Here is a 26,759-nt window from a genome sequence, read left to right on the forward strand (position 1 = left end):
GATGGACACTGATAGGTGGCACTGATGGGCACTGATGAGGAGGCACTGGTAGGTTGCACTGATGGGCATTGACAGGCATCACTGATGGGCACTGAAAGGCAGCACTGATATATGGCACTGATAGGCAGCACTGACTGGCACTGATATGCGGCACTGACTGGCATTGATAGGCGGCACTGACTGGCACTGACAGGCGGCACTGACTGGCACTGATAGGCGACACTGACTGGCACTGATTGGCAGCACTGATAGGTGGCAATGATTGGCATTGATAGGTGGCATTGACTGGCACTGATGGGTGGCATTGAAAGGCAGCTCAGATGGGCACTGATATGTGGCATTGATGTGCACTGGTATGCACTGATATGTGGCATTGATGTGGCACTGATGAGCACTGACAGGTGGCACTTCTGGGGCCACACTGATCATCAGGGCCCTGATGATCAGTGTACATGTCCCCTCCACGGAAAGCCGATTACCGGCTCTCCTCTCCTCTCGAGCTGTCAGCGTGACAGCTCGAGAGGAGAGAAATGCCGATAACCGGCATTTCTGTGTTTACATGTGATCAGCTGTTATTGGACACAGCTGATCACATGACTGAGCCGACATCTTCAGCTCTTTCCGTGATCCGCTGTGTCTGAGGGACACAGTGCACCGGCGATCGCCGCGCTGCGCGCTCCCTGAGCCGCGCATGCGCAGTGAGAATGGTAGGACGCAAGAGAACCACCTTGTGCCCCTCATTGTACTATAGGGCGGGCGGAAGGTGGTTAAATGTGAGTGCAACTGGTACTTTAATAAAGCACTGTTTTTTAAAAAAGATAAAGCACTATTTTTGGCAATTTTCTTTCCACTGAAGGCACTTGCCAAGGAAAGGAAAGCAGGAGATAAGCAATATAAGACTAAGATCCCAGCAGGAGTAGGAGACGGGAAGCAGCCTGAGAGGGACTCACCACTCTTCATATGGTGCAACAAACATCAGTCCCATTGAGTGGACAAAAAGCGTTATTAGTGCACATCTTATACTCATTAAGGAAGTCACCTGGAATTATTGATTTGATTCACTGGGAAAAGTCACATATATTTTTCATTGAAGACTGATTAATTTATATTTTTTATATTACATATTTTTTTGTATGATGAGCACAGGATGACATTTTGATTTCACATGATTTTCTGTTTTTCACAAGTTTATTAATATTGATTTATTGGAAATATGTATTGATTTATTATTCAAAGAAGGAGCGCAACATATTGTTTTTATGTTAGTGATCAGGGACACTGACTGGTGACAGTTCGAAAAAAAAAAGATTTTTTTTCAATGTTTTTTTACTTTTTATTACATTTCTTCTTTTTTTAAGATTTTTTTTCATATTGCACTATGACTAAAGTAGTAGAATGTCACCATAGTAACATTGTACTACTTTGGGGAAGTGATCAGTATTTTGTTTTTGTTTTTTTTTGTTTTTTTACACAATTTAATTGCTTATAGTAAAGAATTTCTTTGCTATAAGCAAGCATTTAACTGAATGACATCAATTCATTCAGGTTTTTTTGTTTTGATTAGCTGTGATTGGCCACAGCTAATCACATGACACAGATGGGCTGTGATTGGCCCAGCCTGTGCATGGGATTGCTGTGACCATGCTCAGCAAGACACAGTTGAATACAATGGATGGCATGAAAGGAAGCCATCCATTGTATACAACTGTCATGTGACCTGCTGTGATTGGTTACAGCAGGTCACATTGTACTGGCAACGGGTCCGGTACACAGATCTGTGATCAGCCATGTCCGAGGTACACAGCCGGTGACAGATCTCACCACACCGCGGACTTGTGGGCATGTGCAGAGGGACATGATGTTCTCCCGGCTGTCATTTTACTATAGGCTGGGCGGGAAGTAGTTAATATTTCTTTGTATGCTGTAACATTAACAAGAACCTTCATTGGAAACACCTGCACTCAATAATTACTGTAGGACGGGGTGTCACATAAGTTTTCCATATAGTATGTGAAATTATCAGGTGTCCACAACCCTTTGATCATGTAGTGTAAGTTTGTTCCAAGCATGTCTGAAACCACTTACTGTTGACTGACTAACTACCTCTACTGAAAGTCTATTGCAAGCATCAACTAAAAGGAAGCTGTCCATTGTATACAACTGTCATGTGACCTGATGTGATTGGTCACAGCAGGTCACATGGTACTGGCAATGGGGCCGGTTCACAGATCTGTCATCGGCTGTGTCCGAGGTACATGGCCGGTGACCGATCTTGCCACAGCGTGGCCCACTGCGCGATCTGGGAGAGATGTAACATGATGCCCTCCCGGAGGGACAAAGTGTTCGCCCGGCCGTCATTTGACCATAGATCAGGCAGCAAGTGGTTAGAAAGTGGGCAGCCTTAATAACCATGATTCATATGCTATCAGCGATATCCCCCACTGTCAGCAAAACATAAACAAAGCAAGTGCTAGTTACTTTTTTTGGAGGTCCCCCAAATCCATATCAAGCCCTTTGATGTCATGGGTGACCCTGCCCCCATGTCTACCTTTCATTGGGCATGTCTCTCCACAGAACATGTCAATCGCCAAATGCCAGATAAACATGGGAGGTGACATCACCGGGTGACCCCCGCCCCCGCATCTAACTGACAAATGATGTGTCCTGTGAAGAGACATTCACCAGGTAAGGATTGGGGGGACCACCACGCTGCTTTTTTTTAAAAAAAATTTCACCAGAACTTCTGCTGACAGAAGGGAATCCTGCTAACAGCAGATGGGTCATGGTTGTTGTTGACTCAACGGCCACCAGCTACTTAAAGTGGAACTACACTGCATCTGAATACCACAAAGCAAAAATGCTAAATATTTAATTATTAATATTCAAAACAAACTTCTCTATCCATCCATGTCTCCATGGTTTATTTTGCTGAGAAATCATTTTGAAAAACACCCCCTAGCATTTCTGGCAGTTTTTATCTTGAGTAAGGGCAGATGATTCATGTAACCGTTACTTCCTGGAATCTATCTGTCCTTAGCTCAGGCATTGTTGCTTATGATTTCTGAAAGGGACAGCTAACAGAAATCAAAAGATGATGTGTCCTTACAATGCTGGTTTCCTTCAAAGGGATTGTGAGTGTGTCATGGACAGAGAACCCAGATTCGAGATTGACATTTCTTGTTGATATTTATTAAAAAGAGGCACCATCTTTTAGGGTTTTGCATCAGTATAATCTATTTAACAAAGAAATAAGCTCCAATATCAGGCTACATTTGCTTAACAAAAGTACAATATTCACATTTCGACCTAATAATGTATATAGATTTGGCTTTACTTTTATGTTCACACCATTAGTGGCACCAACATTGTATGCTAAGCTTCTTATAGCATCAATATTGCCTAGTGGATATTCAATTTAACACATTTTGCAATTTACATAACTTGAGTTGCTTTTCTCCCTTTTGCTCTTTATTTTTTTAACTTGTTTTACTCATATGTATTACTCTTTTTTCGGTTTACTTTCTTTTTTTTTGGCATTGGAAACTGTATCCATAAATTTATGGTAAAAAAGTTTTTTTTTCCAAAATGTAAGCATAAATGTTTTTCTTTCTACGATACAATTATTTTTGTTTATAGGACCATTTGAAAGTGCTCTATAAAACTTTAAGAAAAGTTTATTTAAGTCTGAGAGAAAAGAGTGAGGTCCCCATTTAATACTGTTTACTTAGGAACAGTTCATTCATGCCTTGGCTTAAAGGATAAAGCCTTTATCAAAGCTTTTGATATAAGGGCTTTCAATCACTATCATGGATGACTTTGAAAAACAATATGCTCTATGCTGAGATTCTTAAATGCTATGTGAAATTTCTCACGCTGGTGGTAAAAAGGATGAAGCAGTGGCATTTTTGTTTTTGCAAATACATTTGTAGTCAGTCTGAAGCTTTAGGAAACTTTTTAGAATAAAGATTAGAAAGTGATTTTCTAATCCTTTCCTTGCTGACACCAATAACATTGGTGATACAGTTATTGCCAAAGAATACTTCATTCACTTGAAGACAAAGGAAATCAATGCAACGTGAACTTAACATGGCCTTGAAGAATTCTGGTGCTACTGGACATAAGCCTACTTTTGTAGACTGTAATAACGCAAGCAGTTCTATATTACATGTTTGAGAAATCCTACACTGATTTATATACCTTATTAACCTTGCACTGTACAGACATCAAGTTGGTTCATGCAAATATTTCATATTTTCTGCATACTTTAAAAGTCTTGGTAGTCCATCAAAACATTTTACAAACCAGAGGACAAATCAAACAAGCTAAAACAAGGATCTAATGTTATCCATGGTAAAAGGGAAGACTTCACATATAGAAGCAGTAACAAGCTGGGTATTTAGTTGTAAGCTTCAGTATTCTGACTCCAACTGTTGTATTAGTGACTGGCCTGTACACCCTGTTCCAAATTATTATGCAAATTCTATTTAAGTGTCACAAAGATTAAATATTTTGTTTTTCAGTTTAACTCATGGATGGCATTGTGTCTCAGGGCTCTTTTGATCACTGAAAACAATCTCGGACACCTGTGATAATTAGATTGGCAGGTGATCCCAATTTAAGGAAAAACTACTAAAGGAGGGTGTTCCACATTATTAAGCAGAGCACCATTTTCAAGCAATATGGGGAAGAAAAAGGATCTCTCTGCTGCCAAAAAGAGTGAAATAGTTCAATGCCTTGGACAAGGTATGGAAACATTAGATATTTCACAAAAACGTAAGCGTGATCATCGCACTATTAAGAGATTTGTGGCTAATTCAGAGCACAGATGGGTTTGTGCAAATAAAGGCACATTGAGGAAGATTTCTGCCAGATCCATGTGACGGATCAAGAGAGCAGCTGCTAAAATACCATTACATAGCAGCAAACAGATATTTGAAGCTGCTGGTGCCTCTGGAGTCCCTGCGAACATCAAGGTGTAGAGTCCTCCAGAGTCTTGCAACTCTGCATAAACCTTCTATTCTGCCACCAGTAACCAATGCTCACAAGCAGAAACAGCTGCATTGGGCAGAAAAATACATGAAGACAAATTTTCAAACAGTCCTGTTCACTGATGAGTGCCGTGCAATCCTGGATGGTCCAGATGGATGGAGTAGTGGATGGTTGGTGGACGGCCACCTTGTTCCAACAAGGCTGCGACGTCAGCAAGGCGTGGTGGAGTCATGTTTTGGGCCGGAATCATGGGAACAGAGCTGGTTGGCCCCTTTAGGGTCCTCGACGGTGTAAAGATGACCTCTGCAAAGTATGTGGAGTTTATGACTGACCACTTTCTTCCCTGGTACAGAAGGAAGAACTATGCTTTCCGTAATAAAATCATCTTCATGCATGACAATGCACCATCTCATGCTGCAAAGAATACCTCTGCATCAATGGCTGCTATGGGGATAAAAGGAGAGAAAGTCATGGTGTGGCCTCCATCCTCCCCTGACCTCAATCCTATTGAGAACCTTTGGAGCATCCTCAAGCAAAAGATCTATGAGGGTGGGAGGCAGTTTACATCCAAACAGCAGCTCTGGGAGGCTGTTCTGACATCTTGCAAACAAATTCAAGCAGAAACTGTCCAAAAACTCACCAGTTCAATGGATGCAAGACTTGTGAAGCTGCTATCAAATAAGGGGTCCTATCTTAAAATGTAACGTGACCTGTTAAAATGTTTAAAAAGTTAAAATGTTTTTAAAAGTTTGATTGGAATAGCTTTCGATTTCAGTAATTGTGCTGCAAACACAACAAATGACAATTTTCAGTTCTTTTCAACCTTTAAAGTGTTTTGAAACTTACTGTGCGTAATAATTTGGAACAGTGAATTGTAAGTTTTTTATGTTTAAAAAAAATACTGTTATCATTAGGAGGTTTGTTCAATAAAATTTGAATTGTACTCTTAATAGTTGATAACATGAGAATTATGCTGTTATTTACATTAATTATTTAGGTAAATGAGAAATATATCATTTGCATAATAGTTTGGAACAGGGTGTATAAGCAGATACAATCACTGCGGACAGTCTTTATCAGATAGCTGAACTCACCAAACACCGTTTTTTCTCATCCACGGATCTTTATTGCAATACAGAAGGTACATCAGACAACAAGATGTAACACATGAATGAAAGCAGGGTAGTTGCAGGTCAAAACATGGTAATGTTTCCCCAGATGGGAGCAGATTGCATGTGGCCTAAAGACAAGGGGCCAAATTCATCCCAAAAAAGAAAGAGAAGCAGGAAGAAGAAAAATATCACTAGATAGTGGGCAAGGACAAGATATAAGACAGAAAATAGCCACAAGATGACAGTACATTAACATCAAGCATACCTATGCATTGCATTATATTGTTACACAGTAAGTGTAACAGCACACTCCCCATCTGGTGTTGTAAAATACCACTATATTATATCATAACAGTAGTTATGCAAGAAAATGAACAACAGTGAAGACCTGAAAGACAAAATAAGAAAAAACATGGATATATATGCAACAAAAATAATTGCAATAAGGTATCGAGCAATGTCCATGCATGTTCAAGGCAGATTCTTCTTGAGGTGACAGGATTCAACAAACCCAGGTAAGTTCAATTCCCATATGGCAAGAGCAAAACAAGTTCTGTGATGGGTCAGCTTAAAGTCTTTACTGTACCTTATCTGGCAACTTTCACCTCTACCTTACGTACTTTACTATTATCACTAGGAATGGTCTGTACAATGAACCTATTGCCCATTCAGTTCTTTCGGCTTGCTGGTCTTTGAGCAGAACAAGGTCTCCAACTTGGAGATTAGGGTTCAGACGTTGCCATTTTCTGCTTCCTTGCAGAGGAGAAAGATACTCCATCTTCCAATGATTCTAGAAGCAGTTGGATAATTGTTGTACTCACTTCCATTGATCTTGGTATAGATTCCCTGCTTTAAAGTCTCTAGGTGGAGCAGGAACAGACCCAAGCTTCTGGGTAAGAAGAGTATCTGGAATAAGAATGGTTGGGGACTGTGGATCTGGAGACACTGGAACAAGTGGTCTGGAATTGATTATGGCAGACAGTTCTGCCAGAAAGATGGTTACACTCTCATGAGTAAGCCTTGTGGAGTTCAAGTCCATTAACAAAGAGTCCAGTATTCTCTCCCATGAGCCACCCATGTGGGAAGAATGAAAATCCATGTATAGCCCTTTTCAGCTAGAAAGTCCTGGATTGGCCTAGTATTAAACTGTAACTCTCAGCAGGCTCCAGTAAAGTTAGGTTCACAGTTAGATCTTAACAACTTCAATGGCCCTCTGATAGCAAGGAATCATCTTAGAGCAATGATAAAACTTGAAGCATCCATGGATTCTATTACTTCAATGTATACTGAATGCACATTTATGCAGGTGAACAGCACTGCCCATTGTTTGCCATTTGTTTGGCCACCTTTGGTTCTGCATGCTGTTACCAGCCCAAAAACATCCAGACCAACATGAGTGAAAGGTGGGTTAGTACATAACCTGTCAGCTGGCAAATCTGACATTTGCTGTTGCTAATGTTTCTGACATTGGACACAGTTTTGCAGTATAGCTGTAATCTGTCTTTTTTTTCCAACAATCCAAAGGCCTGCGGCTCTTATGGCTGTGACCCTCTGTGAAATGTCTACCTTGGTGCTTAAGCCTTTCATAATAGTGCCGTATGAGCAAGGTGGAGAGATGATGGCGACCAGGTATAATAAAAGGAATATGTTCTTGCTCTCTCAACTTAGCTTTGTTTAAACGTTCTCAACCCTTAAAATGCCATTACTGTCAATAAATGGGTTCAGGTTGGCAATTGGACTGATTTTTGGAATGTCCTGCTTGTCATTGATACATTTAATTTCTGTGCTAAAGACATTCTGATGTTCACTGCATATTATGATCAGTTTGCTTTTAGCAATGTCCTTGGCAGAAAGAGGTTTTTAGCATAAGTGCCAGCATTGACAGTCCGCATCATTGGACTTGTGAGAAAGCAGTGAGCAATATGAACTAACCTTACAACAGTGCGTGCAAGCCTTGTCCACTGATGGCATGATCTCCAGGATTAACCTCTGAAGGAACATGATGCCATTGCTCAGGCCTTGAGAATTTTCTGATTCTTTCTATACAGTTGCTGACATAGACATAGAAGTGTTTTTTCTGATTGTATATGTATCCCAAAACAACTTTGCTGTCTGTATAGAACTTGATGTCATCTATCTAAATGTCTAGCTCATGCAGTATCAAATCTGCAATTTCTACAGCTAGCACAGTCCCACAAAGTTCAAGTCTGCAAATTGTGTGCTCAGGCTTAGGTGCTAACATAGCTTTGCCAAACAAAAACCCTACATGGGATTAATTGAGAGAGTCTCTTACCTTGAAGTAGGCATCAGCTGCTATGGTTTTAGTGGATGCATCTGAGAAGATGTGAATCTCCTTTCTCTGACTTGCAGCAAGGAAAGCTGAAGTGTACCATCTAAGCCATGTAGAAATTGCTTCCAGACCTCCCATTTTGTTGGTATTGGAGCATGCCAGTCTTTAATAGTCTCTGATAGCTGTCTTAATAAGGATTTACTTTGTATGGTGAAGGGAGCCACAAAAACTCAGTGGATTGTATAGACTGTTCACCACTGACAGAACACCACATTTGGTAAATGGCTTGTCTGCAGAGCTGACTTGAAAGCTGAAGGTGTCTTTTAATAAGTTCCACTATAAGCCCAGACTTATTTGGACAAAAGGCATGTTCATTCCCAGATTTAAATCTTTAAATCCTGTGGCATGATCATCAGGCTGAAAGGCTTTCATCACAGCAGCACAGTTTGAGGCAATCTTATGAAAGTTGGCTTCAGAAAGCATACCTTGAGTCCTTTGGAGCAGGTCTAAGGCTTGTTCATCTGAGGGTAAAGATTTGAGTCCATCATCCATGTAGAAGTCTCTCTTAATGAAGTTTCGAGCATCTGCACCATACTTATTTTTTGTCATCATAGGGGATAGCAGTAAGATCGGATACCTGTATGATGTCAAGAGGCTTCTTCTTCATAATGATGAAGGCCATGTCTGAAGTGAGATGCACGCCCATTTCTTAACGCGTGAGTTGATATCAGATAACGTGCGCATTCTATTCAAGCATACATCGCCCACTATTACCCAGCTTAGATCAAGTCTTTGTGCATATGAGGCATTTTCAAGTCCATTGCACTGCTGACGTACCTTGTGTACTCTGAGAATGTCTCTTCACAGCAAAACCAATATTTCAGCATCCATGTCCATTGAAGGTATTTCAGTAACCAGGTGCTTTAAGTGGGGATGGTGATACGCAGCTTCTGGGGTAGGAATTTCTTCCCTGTGGTCTTGTATTTGCTCACGCTCAACTAATTTTAGCAAGAGTATGCCCTTGTGTGCCTTTGCTTTGATATGGTAGACCATGAACCCATAGGCCTTTCTGACAGAAGTTTCTACTCGGTCAGAACAGGTGTTGAGAGTATATGGTGTTGTATGTCCCTTTATGCCAAAGATCTCAAAGAATTTAGGTTTAACCAGGGATCTGTTGCTCTGCTCATCTATTACGGCATACATCTTGGTAGCCTTCTCAGGTTTACCATTCAGATATAATTTGATTAGACATACCATGGCACAGCATTTGTGGCTTAGTCCTTCTCCACAGACATCAGTACACGAAGAAGAAACATTTGTCATGGCTGGAGTATGGCTTTGTTGCTCCCCACTATGATTTGAAGCAGGGCTTGATGTAGATGGCTGCTGTGGATTGTCTGGAAGTGGAGCAGGATGCATAGCTGTAACGTGTTTGTCACTACTGCATTCTGTGCAATTGATGACAACTTTTCAATTTTTAGCAAAATGGTAATAGGAAGCACAGCACCCATAGCATATTCCAAGTTTCTGAAGAATCTCTGCGTTCTTGTACAGTCTTTACCCTAAGCCCACAAAATTTCTTATGAGGGTGAGGTTTTTTGTGAATAGGACACTGACAGAAGAGGACACAAGAGTTGAGATGTCTGTCTTTTTAGCAGACACTGCTCTATTTAAGCTGCTTTGTAATCATATCTTGATGATGATGATGATGATGAAGCAGGCAGGCTAGATTCACTGAAGCTGAGGCTGGGATTATTTCTTGTCCAAGCTTGTTCACTGATGAACCTGCAAAAATATGAGAATGGAAGAAAGGAATACGTTATAGTCTCTTTTATATTTTGAGCCCTGTTGTGCCCATTTCTCTTGCAGGTTGTATGGTAGTTTAGACACCACTGGATTCCATGACACCATGAGCAGTTTCCAGATAGCTTAGCCCAGGTAGACAAGGATCTGTCTTTGCCAACTCTAGATCCTTGAGGAGGTCTTTTAATTCTTGAAGCTTGCAATAATCTTCATTACCTATTTTTGGAAAGTTGTGCAGTCTCTTGAATAGAGTGCTTTCTATGGCTTCAAAGCTAACATAGGTTTGCTCAAGTTTTGCCCATGCAGCAGCAAGACCTGCATCTGAATAGTCAAAATGTACTGCTCACAGTCTTTTAACACGATTTGATTCTAACACACCATATACCTTTTTCTGTGGCTCCAGTGTGGTGAGTGTTCCTCTTTAGCTTGATCTATTGGTGGTGCTGGTTGCCCCCTGAGTGAGTAGAAGAATACACTGTGGATGCATTCCCATACAATGATGCCCTGACTGTGCTAAAAACACTGTCTGCTGCCTTTCTGATACAGCTTAATAGCTGGTGAGTGTGCAAAGATGGTGGTTTGGAGCAAAACATGGTGATATATTTGGTTTGTTGGATGAATTCTACACACGATTAACTATTGGAGTTATTATTTACCACTAAGAAGAGTCACATGTTTGTGGGACCTTTTAATGCCCTTTTTAAAGTCACGTTTTTGTTGGTTATTTTTGTCACAAGTATATTATTTAGACTTTGTTTTTTTATTTTTAGATTGTTATATTCATTTTTGAACACTTAGCTGCTGCATTTTCGCTGTCACATTTTATTTTGCGATTCATATACTTACCTTACTTGCTAGCTGTCTTGCACTTGTCTGGTTTTGGAAGCTAAGAAATATCAGGCCTAGTCAATATTTGTATTGGAGAATGCCTTACCTTACTTACTAGCTGCCTAAATATTCTCTTTTTCCCTAGTGCTGCCTATTCGTTTTGAGTTTAAATATAAAATAAGGTTTTCAGCATGCATAAACCTAAATGCTGTAACATAACAGATATCATTTACCCACTAGTGCAGTATATAAAATAAGGCATCCCTATGAATTTTCCAACCTTCTACACAAATATATTGCTTTTCAAGTAGTGCACATAGTGGGGAATTTCCAGCTTTATAGTTCATATAATTTTTTTGAAGCAACCTGAAGGAAAGGCCTTTTTCTAACCAGTGTGATTATACAAAAATGGCGAAGAGGAAAGACAAAACAATTCTACAAGAAACAATTATATTATGGTTATAGTGCACGAAAAAATATGTTTATTATACTTCCACTGCCAACATTTTAACATATTTGTGGTGGATTATGTATTTATTTTATTTAAAAAATAATAGGAGAAAAATGTATTCAAGGGAGTCACAGGATGCGATGTTTTATGAAATATTGACAGATAAGTGGAAAGGCTGGACAGAATAAATTAAAGGGAATGAGTTTGATGTAAAAAACCTCCAATGCACCTGGAAGGCATTTTGTGTTGGGACAAACCATGGGACTTGCCTTAGCTTTGTGTTAATACATTCAATAATATGTTTTTATTTTTAAAAGCCAATGTGTCAGTGGCTCAGGATAATAAAAATGTGGTTTCCAGTGGCAGGTTCTTTGGCACTACATGAAATCCTAATCCAGTTTTTTTTTTACTATTTGTTCAAAGCACTTTTTCTCACACCTGTCCTTAGTAGTCACAGCCAGAGTACATGCACTGTGGGTAACCTGATATATGCCCAGGTGGAGAAATTAGTATCTTAACTTTGCACTTTAACTGTGTGGATATCTATGAAACCTGAATTTTTGGTGGTTTTTGAGATACGTCTACATGAATGTTACAATGATAAATCAAGTACAAACAAATGTAATGAATATGAATGTATGCTAGCTAATCGCTATGATTTTTTTTGTATGTTCTTTACAAAACAGCTAGGAGCAGAGAAGTATTTAATATACAGACATCAAGAAAGTTTGTAAAGCATTGCTGTTGGTAAATGATTTGTTCTTTCTTTGAGGTCACCACAAAGAAACAATTGTTGGGAAACAATGGGGAGAAAGGGGAAACACATAAAGGAAAAAAGGGTGGGAACAATAGGGTATGTAGGGGAAGGATTAGGAAGGTGACATGAGAATATGTAGGGAAATGAGAATGGGAGAGGAAAAAAAACAGGATTGGAGGTGGATGACTTCTAACCAGGTTCTAAGAAATTTTTCAGTTATGCCATTCAGGTAAGAGGTAAGGTTATCCGTGTTTTTTTTATCCCTGAAGAGGCTTGTGTTACACGCTTCAATAATCAGGTAGATATTATCTGCATTCTTATAAGTTTTGTGGGATATGGTGTTGCACTTGTGACGTATTAGGAAAAAGGCTGTTTTTTAGGGACATAGTAATTAGTAAACGTGGACTTGCTCTCAGAAACCTTTCAGTTATCTCTAGGATTTAAACATTTAAAACGTTTTCCAAGTGTAGCACTGTCCTAGTTACACTAGGTGGAGCTAGATCCCCAATGATTAGACAGGAGCTGAATAGCAGCTCAGGTGCAATAGCCAGAGGGTCAAATTTGGGTCAGGGCTGAGAAACTCTGCAGGCCAGCCCCTCTGGAATATCCTGCTGCTCTGAGGCTTATGGAGGAGGACTTTGGAGACAGTGGGTGGATCTGAGGAGTGGTTGGCTGCACCTTTGAGGGACCTCAACCAATCCCCAACAGGAGGCTTGGCAAGGGGCTGGATTCCTTTAAGAGATAGCAGTAGCTCAGTAGCAGGAGTTGAAATGTGGTGGTGGGAGAGGAGTGTGAGTCAGGAAGATGTGAGGCTGGAGGAAGAACGCTGCCAGGAGGCCTGCTGGGATAGGGCCTGCCTGCAAGCCTGGAGCTGGAAAGAAGGAAACCTCAGGACTCACTGACCCCTTGAGAAAAGACCACCTGTGTGGCAAGGAAGGAGCATCCCAGATGATAGGACTGGTAGCAGCAGCCATTCTGCAAGCGGTACAGGAGAGGATCAGAGTGAATACACCTGCACCCCCCTGGGCAGATAGGAAAAGGAGGTGGGAAACCAGATTAGCCCTCTGCTAGTGACTGTGCACCTTATTTAAGGGAACATGAGCCAGATCCCCTGCTCAAGAAGAAAACTTTCAGATTGCTGGGTGGAGAGGAGTTTGTCTAGAGTCTGGGGTGGTACAACTGGAGCGGCTGGCTAGCAATCTGACAGAGACTGTGTGGCAGAGAGAAGACGCTGTGAATATTTCAGGAAGTTGTCCTCAGACTTCAGTTTTTTAGGCATCCTATTCATCCCTAAATCCAAGTTTAATCCCCTCAATAAATAAACAAAACCAATGCTCAAGGCCTGATTTTTGTCTGTGGATGAAAGCTGTGTGGGGAATGCTAATTGATTGGCTGTGTAGGACTATAGGGGGGCAAAAATTCAACAGCAACCCCTAAGGGGGTAGTGCTACACAAAATAGTAGGCAATGAAGAGGACCAAAAACACAGTATTTAACAATTTAATTAAAAAAACAGAGAAGTGGAAGCCAAGCACTGCACCAATCACTAGACAAAGTGTAGTCCTACTCTCATGTATGGATGTAGCCCCCGGTCACATCAAAGTCAATTTTGAAATTGTGCGACTTACAGTGAAGTCGCATGATTTCAAAATCAGGTGACCTGCCGATTTCAGTTGCAATTTGCAAGACATCTGACACAGATGTCTATGCAAATCGCAACAAAAGTAGTGCATGTACTACTTTAGAAATCGGTGCGGCTCCGACCAAGTTGGAACCGCATTTCAATATGATCGCTCTAATAGCGGACAATAGGGTGAAACTTGGCATACGATATGCAAGTCGCAAGGCATGCAAATCTCATGCCAAGTCCCACCCGATGTGACCAGGGTGTTAGAAACACAAATAAAAAAGTTATGTATCTTTAGTACCTCCTCAAACTGCCAGAAAAGGAACCTTACAAATGGAAATAACAGCTGCATACACTTAAATATATTTTTGGAACACACATGTAATTCTGCCTTTTGTAAAGTTTGGTTCTGCTCTAAACTATGAAAGTACTATTGAACCATGGAAGAAATTATTTTACACAAGTGTAATGCAATGTACCAGCTGCTGCCTGCTGGGCTCATATGTCACTTGCCTCTCTCTGCAATGGCAGCAGGTTTGTTTGTAAACATACCCCATATAATCACCATGACTGGTTATAATGGTGATCACATGATCGGAAACCACCGTCTCTTAGTGAGCAGGACCAGTGTTTTCAGTGACAGCTGGTGCAAGCTTATGATTCTAAAAAGAGAACAGGGATTATAGTTCTCTCAGCACATGGATATATTTGAAATCGTGATTTTCTTGCCACTGTTCATGAACTTTTGATAAGAGAGAGGAGAGAGAGGGAGGGAGAGAGAGGGGGAGAGGGGGGAGGGAGAGAGAGGGGGGGAGAGGAGAGAGAGAGGGGAAGAGAGAGGGGGAGAGAGAGGAGAGAGAGAGAGGAGAGGGGGGAGGGAGAGATAGGGGAGAGAGGGGAGAGAGAGGGGGGAGAGAAAGAGGGGAGAGAGGAGAGGGAGAGGAGAGAGAGAGAGAGAGAGAGAATCCTTAATTTGACATGCAACTTGTGGCCTATAATTATACAACCACTACCAATCTCTTTTTACAATTAATATTCAGTTAAGGTCCACAAGTAAATGAGAAATACATACTAATTGGGTGTGTATTTTAAATAATATTTATATGTTCTGATTCAGAAATCTAACTTTTGTTAGATCCAGTTAAAATATGCATAATTATTATTCACTTGTTGGACTATTTCTGTATGTGATTGTCATTCAACGCGTGTATGACTGTGCGCCATTGTTATTCAGCATGTGTGTGTGTGTCTGTGTATATTTTGCCTATGATTGCTATTCAGAGCAGCTGTTAAACTTAATACATTATTAATTGCTGAGGTATAGAGAAAGGCAAAGCGCCTTTTAATATTAATCTGTCCTTTAAATTTTGAATGGCCCCTTTTCCTTCCACTTACAGCCCATCAGGCTTAAGGGCCAGGGGATGATCTTTCTCTTTGTAATGTGCATTCTCACCGCTTTGCTGTGGCTGACCCCTTCCCACGCTGAGGTCAGGATGGCTCTCAGAGTGGTAAGGAGGATGGTACAGAAGAATGATTCTGCTCCACGGAGATGGGTGAGCGCTTCTGCCTTCACCTAAGTGTTGGTTGATGGGAGACACAGAGAGAGTAGGAGAGCAGAAAAGGATGAAAAAGGTAGAAACTAATTAGGAACTTCTTTCTTGGCTGTGCATATATAACAGAGAGAGGGAGGAGGGAGTTGATCTTTGCTTACCCTTACATCAGAGCCATAAAGGGGAGGCAAAGTGTTAGCAGCTTTTACATAGAAATGCAATGTAAAGAAGAATTACAGAGAATTAAGAGCACCGTTTTCACAGTTTGCAAAGCTGGTCATTTAAATTAAGGAGGATCTGTTTATTATGGCTTTGTGGGCTACAGTTCCATTCAGCAGCCTTTGTTAGCTTTTGAGACGTAGTCAGATAAATCACTCAAATAGGCGTTATTGAAAATGATGTCCAATACTTTAGGGGGTTTTCTATAAAACTGGTAATCCTCGGTTTGTCTACTCTCAAAACTAGCAAGTAGACTTGTATACCTCCCCTTGTATGAACATTTCATCTGGTCCCAGTGTACATGCACTTTTCTTAGGAACAGGGGTGGACTGTCAGATTGTCAACTCATGGGGCCCCCGGCAATAGGGGATCATGGGGCCCCTGTGTCCTTGCCCAAACTCAAAAAAGTCTATGAAAAAGGTACCAGGGGCATCTCATGGGGCCCCCTACTGACCTCGGGCCCTCGGCAGTGCCCGAGTTTCTAAATGGTCAGTCTGTCCCTGATTAGGAACCATCATTAATGACATTTTCTATTCTCACCATGTATTTTGTATAGTACGGCAGATGTTCTGACAGCTAAGTACTGAATAGCTGATAACAAGATCAGTACCAGAGGTAACGAAAAAGTGAGTTTGACAAATGGCTCCTATCCAAAACCACAGGACAGAGATCACAGGGTTATTCACTTGAGGACCACTGAACATCTGATATCTTTTATTAAACCTTACAGAGAACATAAACAGTCCTGACATAGGTATAGGCTATTTGTTTAGGTTGAATTCCAACAAATCGGATGTTTTTGGTGTATATTGGCACATGCTATGGGCCACCAGTACAAAATGGATATAATGAACAGTAAAGTAACATGACACACCCCTCATTCTAAGGCCCACCCCTTTCTGCCAGCTGACAGAGTATGAGAGTTAGGACACTGCTGTTAAGGAATCCAGATGTCCACAGAATGACAAAGCCAAAGTACTAAAGTTTGACATAATCTACTGCTAGGCATATAGTCAGTGGCGTCCCTAGGGTTGGTGTCACCCGGTGCGGTAATACTTGGTGACACCCCCTCCAACAATCCCCACAGGATGGATCAGATCTGCGGATTGAGCATAATGGATCGGACTCCGATCCATTATCCTCCCCAATCCGCAGATCCGATCCATCCTGTGGGGATCGTCGGCTTGCAACCTATACGGGGTTAACTGATCTCTCCACAAAAATGTAAGTTTTAAAGCAAGCCCCCCTCTCTCTCTGCCCTATGTCTCCTCTCCCCCCTACCTACTACATGAAGCTGCAGTGCTGTCACCAGGGTCGGGGGATTACACACGGACCTGCTGCATACTCTGCCCACCCCTCCAGCTCTCCGACTTCAGCACCCCGTGGCAGGGATGTGCACCCGCACATCTGCTGAAACTCCGAGGAGGAGAGGTGTCTGAAGTGCCTGCCTCGCTGTCCATCCCCTCAATGCTTGCTTGTTTCAGCAGCGGCACATACAGGGACGGACTGAGCCTCTCATGGGGCCTTGCAGTGACCCCAGGCCCTCGGGCAGTGCCTGAATGGTCAGTCCGCCCCTGGTGGAGCGGGTCTGATGTCACCCCGCGGAAAAGGTGTCACCCACTGTTGAGCACACCCCCCACACCTGCCTAGGGACGCTCCTGCATATAGTCATATAGACAGTACTCCAAAAACCCAAACCAGACCACTACAGCACGTTGTTGTGTATTGGAGCTCCTATTTAACACCATGTTCAAATACAGGACCCTTTACTCTTTTTAACTCAACTCCCTGGACATGCCCAGCGAAAATATGTTTCTCTGCTACCTTGTCTTGGCAGCTCAGAGTGATCACACCTGAAGAGGTAAATAATCAAGTGATCTTCAGCCAGGTGACAAGCCCTCCAGTGTTTTAACTGGCATGCAGGCAGATGGGCCAGTGCACACAGCTTCTCCAAAAGTCCCAGCTACTTTCATTGTAGCGGCACTTCTTCCTTGGGCATTGGATCCCTCTAGCTGTTCACTTGTGTTACCAGCGCTGGATGCAGTCAATGAAAAGATTCAACACTGTGTTGTGTGCTATTTTACTGAAGTAGCGATTCTGATCTTGACTCTATGTTGTTATTCATTCTTCTGGAGACCATGCTATGCAGCCACATGTTACCCTAACTGGATCACAAAGACAATGTTGTGAAGAGCCCACGTTTGTTCAGCTTTCATAAGTTTGTACAGCTTTCATTATTCAGTAGTATATACATATTTTCTGCCATCCTGAACCTGTTTTGCATTATTGCTTCTAACTTTGCACCTGTTTAGTATCTGCAAATTGCAGTTCCTCTCTGTGTCATCATTTGGCAAATTACCCATTCTGTTATATAGTTACATAGTTAGTCTGGCTGAAAAAAGACAAAAGTCCATCCAGTTCAACCATTAAAAATACAAGTTATAATACTATATCCACAGTTGATCCAGAGGAAGGCAAAAAACCCAGCAAGGCATGGTCCAATTTACTCCTGCAGGGAAAAAAATTCCTTTCTGATCCCCCTGAGAGACAATCAGATATTCTCTGGATCAACTTTACCTATAAATGTTAGTATCCAGTTATATTCTGTGTATCTAGGAAAGAATCCAGGACTTTTTTAAAGCAATCCACTGAGCTGGCCAGAACCAACTCTTGAGGGAGTCTATTCCACATTTTCACAGCTCTCACTGTGAAGAAACCTTTCCATGTTTGGCGATTAAATTTCTTTTCCTCCAGACATAAAGAGTGCCCCCGTGAATAACTCTACACCGAGTTCACTATATGAACCACTGATGTATTTACACATGTTGATCATATCCCCCCTTAATCTCTTCTTCTCAAGAGAGAATAAATTCAGTTCCTCTAATCTTTCCTCATAGCTGAGCTCCTCCATGCCTCTTATGGTAAAGTTGCAATGCATTTTAGGCAACTTTGACCCCTACACACACTTACAGTATTGTAATACCCCAGTCAGTGGGCTGAGATTTTGTGCTGTAGAAGAAAGGAAAGAAAAGTGCTCAATTTCTCCATCAAAACACTCAGTCTTATTGTGTTATGCCAGCAGGGGTAGTCTTCCTGGCCATCAAGACACAATGATTACTGCTAGCGGGTATAGCCATTGGCAGTAATCGATTGTTAGAAATCTGACAGGATGGTCATACCCAAGTCAATCGATGGTACAATCAGCCTGCCCTTACGTGGATCAAACCTCAGCTGATCCCTGCTGAACTGGCCAAATTTCGATGTATGGCCAGCTATAATGAAAAGGTTTAGTTTTCCACCCTTGGTTAGCCATACATATTAAAGTGTTACTAAACCCAGGACCCTGCATTCACTATATCTGGTCTCCCACAGTACACAGAACATGGAAGTGCAATTATTGTAGTAAATATAAACTGCTAAATACCTTTTCTCATCAGAAGTTAGAGCAGTCTTATGACTTCTATCAGTGTTCAGCCATGCACTGGTTAGACGTTGTAGGAGGAGTTTTTTTTCTGCTCTAGGACGATGCAAGACCTCTGACCTCTGACCTCTGTCTGATCAGTGCTGATTGGTCCTCTGCTGATTACATGTATTCTCCCAAGAGAAAAAAAACCTCTCTAGCAATACACATCAAACTGAGCATGTGCAAAATGCCTACGGTTCAGTCTGTCTTATCAGGAGAAAAGAGGTGGTCACTTAAACAAGGGGAGGAACAGAGAAGAAAGGATCAAACAGCCTTTTTACACAATGCAGAGAATTAACCCCTTAGGTTCCCCAGTGAGTATAACAAGCATACTTTACTGCATATACAGACTGATGTTTACTGTTGGGGGTTTAGTAACACTTTAAAGCTAAACTCCTGAAAACCTAAAAGAGTCCTCTCTTGCAGTGGGGATGTATCTACACTGCAAGGTTTTTGTTTAGGAAAACTGTAGAAATGTAAGTCATTGCTTTATGTTCCCTGTATAGCAGACCATACAGCATACTGTAGGTAGTAGGTGAACTTCTCATGCAGACACAAATGATAATCTATGTTTCTTGTTATACGAGATTAATGTCTATCTCTAATCCACTCTAATGAGACAAAGAAATAACAATTGAAAAGCATGATGCTCTGAAGTAGATGGTTCTAAGTATAGCGTGCAAACCCAAGCGCCAATAACTATCTCTCCAAGCTGCATTCTCCACAAAATAACATGCCTCACCAGGGGCGGACTGACCATTTGGAAACTCGGGCATTGCCCGAGGGCCCGGGGTCAGTAGGGGGCCCCATGAGATGCCCCTGGTACCTTTTTCATAGGCTTTTTTGAGTTTGGGCAAGGACACAGGGGTCCCATGATCCCCTATTGCCCGGGAGCCCCATGAGTTGTCAGCCTGCCCCTGTGCATCACCCAAGCTGTATCCAAAGCTGAACAAAGAGCCAGTGAGAATTGGCAACTGTACTATCAAGAAACAACCATCACACCTCTACTCAATGCTCTCATACACTGGGTTTAATTTACTAACGGCAAATAGATTATTCACTTTGCAAGGGAAGTTGCATGCAACTGCTGTAAATGTGACTGCAGAGCTAAATCTTAGTCCTGTGTAGACTGAGATTGAGTTCTGCAGTCACTGTTGCAGCAGTTGTTTTCTTAATCCGGGACACAATGTCCTTTTGTCTCTTTCAGTCAGTTGACCATGTCGCCCGCGCTTATGCTTATCAGATGACATTTTCTCGGAAACTGTATATGCCATCATAACCTACTGTACCTCACGATAGGGCAAATAAATTAGCAACTTCAGTTACAGAGGCACCAGCTAAGCGGCCACCAATAATTTGCCCTCTTTGAAGCCCAGTAAGCTTTGACATGACTCTGCATTTCTAGCAGCACATGTAGTGAATGACAGAAGTAAAGTAAAATACATAGTAAACCGAAACATGATATCCCAGAGGTGTTCAATTGGATTTAGGTGAGGTGAGCGTGGGGGGCCATTCAATGGTATCAATTCCTTCATCCTCCAGGAACTGCCTGCATACTCTGCATACTCTCACCACATGAGGCCGGACATTGTCATGCACCAGGAGGAACCCAGGACCCACTGCACCAACGTAGGGTCTGACAATGGGTCCAAGGATTTCATCCTGATACCTAATGGCAGTCAGGGTGCCATTGTCTAGTCTGTAGAGGTCTGTGCGTCTCTCCATGGATATGCCTCCCCAGACCATCACTAACCCAACACCAAAACGGTCATGCTAAACGATGTTACAGACAGAATAACGTTCTCCACAGCTTTTCCAGACCCTTTCACATCTGTCACATGTGCTCAGGGTGAACCTGCTCTCATCTGTGAAAAGCACAGGGCACCAGTGGCGGACCTGCCAATTCTGGTATTCAATGGCTAATGCCAATTGAGCTCTATGGTGCCGGGCAATGAGCACAGGGCCCACTAGAGGACTTCAGGCCCTCAGGCCACCCTCATGAAGTCTATTTCTGATTGTTTGGTCAGGGACATTCACACCAGTGGCCTGCTGGAGGTCAGGTTTTGTAGGGCTCTGGCAGTGCTCATACTGTTCCTCCTTGCACAAAGGAGCAGATAACGGTCCTGCTAATGGGTTAAGGATCTTCTATGGCCCTGTCCAGCTCTCCTACAGTAACTGCCTGTCTTCTGGAATCTCTTCCGTGCTCTTGAGACTGTGCTGGGAGACACAGAAACCTGGCAATGGCACATATTGATGTGCCCTTCTGAAGGAGTTGGACTGCCTGTGCAACCTCTATAGGGTCCAGCTATCACCTCATGCTACCCGTAGTGACACTGACCCCAGCCAAATGCTAAACTAGTGAAAAACAGTCAGAAAAGATGAATAAGGAAAAAAATGTCAGTGGCCTCCACCTGTAAAACCATTCCTGTTTTGGGAGTCATCTCATTCATGCCCAACTAGTGCACCTGTTGTTAATTTCATTAACACCAAAGCAGCTGAAACTGATTAACAACCCCATCTGCTACTTAACTGACCAGATCAATATCCCAGGAGTTTCATTCACTTGATGCTATGCTCTGATTAAAAAGTGTTCCTTTACTTTTTTTGAGCAGTGTATTTGACAGTGTATTCACCAAATGATGATAAATTAGTGGCATTTTAGATTCAAAGCAGTATTAAACCCAGTTGCAAATATTTATTATATTGCAGCTTACCAATTCATAGATGCAACTGCTGCATTCATTTCTTTTTATGGCTTTCTTCTATTTTCATGCGCTGATCCAGCCAACAAATCTGTTGTTTTTTTAAAAGTTCTCCAGCAGAATGTATACATTTACATTGATGAGACAAACCATTTAGCACTTGCAGGGGTGCTTAAAATGATCAGCTTTTATTTATTCAAGTAAAACCTTTGTGGGTGGGGCTCAGTGCCCGATACAGAGATCCTCACAAACACCCACAATAATAGTCTGGACACATGGGCACAGAGTCATGGTAATGCAGAGGTCAACTTTAAGGTGGCATCCCAAGTCAGAAGTGGACCATCCTTCATGCACAGTTCCACTTGGTAGACATAAACACTTTAAGCACTTTTCCCATGTTACTGTACATCTGCTTCTCATGAATGCATTAGTTCTGAGGGGACACCGCAGAGCCAGCACAACCATGATTATCACCTCAGTCCGAATGACAATGTGAGTTCCCGCCACACACACACATTGCAGATCTAAGTTGTTAACGAGCTTTACACTTGACATGGATCCACATCCTTCTGTCTAATTCTTCCATACTTCCAGGCTATGTCCCTAGGTCCCCTGTCCTGCGATATAGGTCCTGTGTATGGGGTACTGATTGCTAGGGAGGGGGTCAAGCTCACCAGCCCTCTCACTACCAGGGTGACTGTCTGCCATGCCAGGTACCGACCTTCCACTGGCTGGCTACTATAGCACTGCATATCACTTTGCTAGTTAAACATAACAATGGCAATATAGCCACATCTCCAGCCAACTCCTCTGCATGATTAACACTTCAATAGTGGCCCTCTTGTATCTCCTCTTCATCCCCTTTTGTATGTAGCGCTACCCCCACACAAACCACTTGTACTTTTGCCTGAATCTCCCCTATCTTCACCCCACAGCCAGGCACAAGGTATTTTCTATAGCCAGGTGCACACACACAGTCACTCACTGCCTTCAATGACCAGTCTAGGGAATGTCATTTTTGGAGTTTTATTGTAGAACTGGGGCTAAGGATGAGGAATTTAGTAAGATACTCCAGAGTTAGAACTAATTACAGTTAAGGACATCTAACTGATCTCTTAGTTGAGCACTGCCGAAGTCCCAGCTAGGAGAAGATGGCAGATTTCTCTTTGGCAATAGCAACAAGTAGTTTAGGAGTGAGAAAAGTCCCTTTAGCAATAGTAGTAGTAGTAGCAAGGCAAAGCTTCTCAGGTACAAGCCAGTTATAGCAGACTGTGGCAGTACAAAAATAACAGAAACTGAGCAAAGTCCTATGCAGTAACAACAGTTGGACCAACTCCTCAGAACACTAACCAGTGTTTCTTTTCTCAGACCCATGCTGTCTATCAAGCACCAGAGGCATAACAAAGCTCACAGAGTCCCCAAGATCTCTCAGTGTCTGTACTCACAAGGCCCAAGGACAGAATGGTAGCCTCCTTCCAATCTGTCAAGTGACAGCACTCCTCGGTTAGTGTACTGAAGAACCAGGGTCTCTCTCTCTCTTACTTCAGGCCCTCAGGTTGCCCACCTTAGGCCACATGGCAGCAGGAGCCAGGCGAGGCAAGCTTGCCTCCTGCCTGACTTGCTCCAATCCTCTCCAGGAAAGACCCTGAGCCCATGTGCTCATAGAAGATAAATATTGCACCCATCATGCAATGGGGCAACCCTCTCTTGCAATTGGCCAGGGCTGTGCATTTGGCTAACTCCCACCCAGGTTCTGGAGGGCTCTAGTTGCTTTCAGAAGGCAGGAGACAAATTCAAACAGCACCAGAGCATCATGAGCAGACCTTACTAATCCATCTCAGCTCTCTGTTAAGCAGAGAGCCCAATTAGATTTTCCTGACAGTCTTTCTGTTAAACAGAGAAACACAGCTATACTATCCTAACTATACAAATCCTAGCACCTATCTAGGAGGGTGCTACATGTACAAGCCCTGTTCTTGTAACGCCCAGCATGCACCCCTATTTGGAAAAAAATTTCAGACCAGGTACTTAAACAGTTAACAAACTTTTACTGAAGAATTTCTCTTAGTTACAGTCCACTCTGACGGTCTCTTGCAGGCCACTGGAAGCATAACTCTCACTTTCCACCAAACATTCTTAAACCTCTAGAATGATTGGCAGCAACAGAAAGATATAAGTCTAGGTTAACACTAGTGTGCGTTGGGAATGTGTGTAAAATCTTGCACTTTGCTGACAAGTACAGAAATAGTCTGCCCTTTAGAAGACACCAGAAGACCTGCATTAATTCTTATTGGCACCCCCATGCATCTGCTTATGGGTGTTGTTGCACGTGTCAAAATGTATGGTGCAGCAGCACCATGCATTTTGGTGTGGTACGATTTTGGAAAAGGGCCAGAGACTTCTGTTTCTCACATATAGGGCAGCCCATTCAATTTAGTAGTGTGAACCAGGCTTAAAAGGACAGTGGGTGACTTACATAAACTCCACATACAGTTGTGCTCAAAAGGTTACATACCTTGGCAGAAATCATGACATTTTGGCATTGGCATTGATATTGAAAATATGACTGATCATGCCATATGACTGTGATCATATGAAGCCATTTATAATAACATAGCTGTTTGGCTCCTTTTAAAATCATAATAATAATAGAAATCACTCAGATGTCCCTGATCAAAAGTTTACACACCCTGGAATGTTTGGCCTTGGTACAGACACACAAGGTGACTCACACAAGTTAAAATGGCAATTAAAGGTTAATTTCCCACACCTTTGGCTTTTTAAATTGCAATTAGTGCCTGTGTATAAACAGTCAATGAGTTTGTTATATCTCATGTGGATGCACTGAGCAGGATAGATATTGAGCCATAGGGAGTGCCAAAGACCTACGTAACAAGGTAATGGAAATGTATAAAGATGAAAAGGACATAAAAAGATATCCAAAGCCTTAAATATTTCAGTCAGTACTGTTTAATCACTTATTAAGAAGTGGAACATTCAGGTAGCTCTTAATACCAACCCAAGGTCAGGTATACAAAGAAGGATTGCAGCCACAGCTGCCAGAAGAATTGCTTGGGATACAAAGAAAACCCCACAGGTAACATCAGGAGAAATACAGGCTGCTCTGGAAAAATAATTGAACAAAAATTAGCTGCATGGTTGAGTGAATTCTTCTGCCCCTTTCTGCAGTTTCAGCTAATTCTTGCCTTCATCCTTTGTGTTAAAGAGACCTTACCCAGTTTCAACATCACTCAAAGGGGGAATCTTTATGTGACTATACCATCTTAAGGATATCTTGCTCTTACACAAGGAGGGATCTGAACCTTAATGTACACCAATTAGGGCCCCATCAAGCATGCAGAAGTTTTGTCACCATTCTTTAAATTCTTTAGAGAAACAAAAATCCCATAAGAAATAAATGTGTTTTGCCTGCTCACTCATGTTTTCTTTAAAATGGTACATACTGTATATTATTAATTCTTCAAGGGTATGCAAAAGTTTGAGCACATCTGTATAACAGAGATCTTATTTTTTTGATGGACTGACTTTTGAATAATTATTATATTTGTTGATAATATTACAAATTTTACAAACATATTTAAATCTCCAAACAACTTAATAGGCAAATGTGAACCCTTACAGCTGCCAAAATATTTTTAATTCTGTTCATCATTTCCAGTATTTACACACCTCAGGTAACACAACGTTTTTAACTTTTCGGCAACCCCACTGCCTGCTTATTGGAGAGAATGCACAGTCGTGATGATTCATTGTCCAAATGGGAAGCAGGTAACACAGGAACCTGCAGTGCTATGCAGTAAGGGAAAGATACATAAGTCACAAGCCTGGCTGAACAAAATAATTCTTGACCAGGTAAACCAGTTCATATATATATAAATTTTATCAGTGTTTTTAACTAGAGTTTAACTTTATGTTAAACAGACAGAAGTGTATTTTATAAAATGTACCTTCTCTGCTACAAATTTTCCTGTCTCCACTTCAACACCTGCATAAATCTTACAGCCGAGCAACAAGCCATTGAGTCGGGCAAAAGTGAAATGCAGCCAAAACGGTAAGAACGATGACATCCACGAAGACAAAATATCCCTTGTGGCCCTCAATCTGGAAATATGCCAAGAAAAGCTGTATGAATTCATTGGGTCAGATCGGCTTCTAGTGGCAGGGAGCTGAGGGGAAGCTTGTCCCTGTTAAATAATATGCAGACAATGAAAGCCAAACACAATGAGAAAAAAGGTAATGGTGTAAGACAGCCGAATAACATTACAGGGCAACAGGCTGTACAAATACACAAGTGAAGATGTGATCGTATGAGAAAACTGGCCACATCCTGGGATGTAACAGTAGATACAGTATTAAAAACTGAATTCATAGCACAATACAATTAATTTTTGAAGCAGACTGGAACTCAAAAAGTGAAGTTTTACTATGTTATATTGAACCTAGAGAAATGCCAATTATGCCCAAGCAAAGCCCTGAAAATGTATAGTTGTCTGGAATCCACTTTCTGGTACTGTATGTGAGTGTGCCTAGGCCCTCTTGTACATACAGTCTCATAGCTATCTATCTGCAGTGTGAGATCTAAGGCACTGCTGCTCTAAAAATAGAGTTCTAGATCTCAGGAGATTTAGCTTGAGATTTGGTGATATCCCTACTGTGCTGCTCACTTTTCTCTGTGCTGTAGGCTTGTGACATGGGCAAGTAAAATATTGCCTCTACCAAGGTGGCACCCTCCACACATAAACATGGTGCAGAATAAAACAGAATAAAGTATACTAAGTCAGTCAGCTACCAGGAGACTGCAAACAATGCTAGTAACTTTGCCCCCTGCACAGAGGCGTCCCTAGGATTGGTGTCACCCTGTGCAGTAACACTTGGTGACAGCCCCTCCGACGAACCCCCGCAGAATGGATTGGATCTGCGGATTGAGCATAATGGATCGGACTCCGAT

The sequence above is a fragment of the Staurois parvus genome, unplaced genomic scaffold (genome assembly GCF_062004578.1).
Source record: "Staurois parvus isolate SC_StPar_1 unplaced genomic scaffold, SC_StPar_1.0 ptg000017l, whole genome shotgun sequence".
Taxonomy (NCBI): Eukaryota; Metazoa; Chordata; class Amphibia; order Anura; family Ranidae; genus Staurois; species Staurois parvus.